We start from the raw sequence: 2,203 nt of genomic DNA, 5'->3' as shown, positions 1-2,203 counted from the left end.
ACAAATAATGCAGCCATTTTGTACCATCACATCCCCCCCCCCAATTCTTGAAACTACTCGTCTGCCTCTTCACAAAGATACATAAATGTCATCATATTTTCAGAGATGCCAACACATATTTGAAGCAATCTGTAGTTTCTGGCCATCAAATTAGTAGTTCGAGGGTCACTTAGTGACCCGAGTTTGCTAGGAGTGTCCGGCATGCCCCCCTGGAAAAATTGTTGATTCTGAGATGCAATTTCCTGCATTCTGAGGGTCAAAAATGACAATAATTTGACAAAAAATGACAATAATTGACAACAACAACAAAATCGATCACAGTGAAATTCGTAGTTTGATACAAACTGGTCGTAGTGGTGCAAAAGGAATAGAAATTCGTATAAAATACGGATAAATCGTAGTGGTTGGCATCTCTGTATTTTGTCGTATGTTATCATATTTTTCAGTATAGACGACTTTACACCTCTTCTAATGGTTAGCGAAGCATATAAGCAAAACAAGTACTCCTCTCTCTCTGCACAGTGTTACACACTGTTACAACTCCACCTATACTTGCTGGAAGCACAATAGCACCACCTATACTTGTTGGTGGCACAACGGCGCCACCTATACTTGCTGGGGCCACAGTAGCGCCACCTATACTTGCTAGGTGCATGGTAGAACCACCTTCTGTCATAATATATATGCCTTCTGCCATATATTATACATGCTGCACTCACCTATTTGGTGTGATGCACGCACCACAAAGGACGCAAAATTGGCTACCATGGGTTAGGACAGGCATTACGCGAGACCATCTGAAACATTGAACTTAATTTTTTTTTTAAGAAATCTCATGGTATATGAAATCCATTTAGTGGCTAATTTTTTAACCATGATCCAAGACCTGCTGCTGATTCATCAACCAATGAAATTGATTCAAAACATGGCAAGTCCATATATGAGAAAGATTCTGAACCAAAAGTGGTCAGCGCGCACCCGACAGCAATTTGCTACGAGGCGTGGAATGCGAGCAAACGCCCATAATCTCGAGAACGACAAGCGCCACCCCGTAAGCGAAGGCGTGCTGCGAGCGACCGAAAGCAGCCGGCGCCACCGCGGCGGTCAAGTTGTGTCATATCAATGTATATTGTTGTTATGTATTGTGTGGATGTGACTGCGGAAGGTCGCAGGAACGCAAGAAATTTAGGGTCTTAACACAGGTAGGTGTGCTGAGCTTGAGTCAATCATACAAGAGCGTCTCAGGAAGTTACTGTAAACGGAGCGCATGCTGCGAACGTGATTAACCAGCACAGCGCCAATCATGATCCTCACAGAACGCGAGAAGTGAGCATAACAGACTTGATTATAATGGCGTGAGTTTTATGTGAACCGAAAGGTGCGCTGCTGCGGAGCACGGAAACAGCGCCCAACCTACGAGGCCGTGCCTGCAAGCACGAAACAGCGGTCAAGCCATAAGCGAGGCGTGCTGGCGAGCACCACGCACGCAAGCCAGTAAGCGAGGCGTGCTGCAAGCATGACAGCAGGCGCAACCCCCTCAGCCCACTAACAAGAGGGCGTGGCTGCAAAGCACGACAGCAGGCCCACCGCATACGAGGCGTGCTGCAAGCACGCACAGCGCCAAGAGCACCCGGGATACAGAGGCGGGCTGCACAGCACGACAAGCGCCAACCGTACGGAGGCGTGCTTGCCGAGCGAGCCAAGCGGCCAGCCTGTACGAGGCGTGCTGCGAGCAACAGACAGCGGCCCCTACGAGGCGTGCTGCGAGCACCACAGGCGGCCACCGCCACCTACGAGGCGTGCTGCGAGCACGACAGCGCCACCTACGAGGCGTGCTGCGAGCACGACAGCGCCACCTACGAGGCGTGGCTGTGTGAGCGACGACAGCGCCACTAGCGAGGCGTGCTGCGAGCACCACATTTTCAGCGCCACCTACGAGGCGTGCTGCGGAGCCCGTTGGTGATACACAGCGCCACCCTACGAGGCGTGCTGCGAGCACGCACAGCGCTCACGGTACGAGGCGTTTTGCTGTCAGCACACAGCGGCCACCTACGAGGCGTGCTGCGAGCACGCACATTAGCGGGCCAGCCTACAGGGTGCTGCTGCGCACCCACAGGCGCCACCTACGAGCGTGCTGCGGCGCGACGCAAACAAGCTCCACACCGCACTGAGCGATGGCGTTCCACGTTCGGCATTCGACATG

This window comes from Priapulus caudatus, unplaced genomic scaffold (genome assembly GCF_000485595.1).
Source record: "Priapulus caudatus unplaced genomic scaffold, Priapulus_caudatus-5.0.1 Scaffold1757, whole genome shotgun sequence".
NCBI classification, from domain to species: Eukaryota; Metazoa; Priapulida; class Priapulimorpha; order Priapulimorphida; family Priapulidae; genus Priapulus; species Priapulus caudatus.
This window is presented reverse-complemented; position numbering follows the sequence as displayed.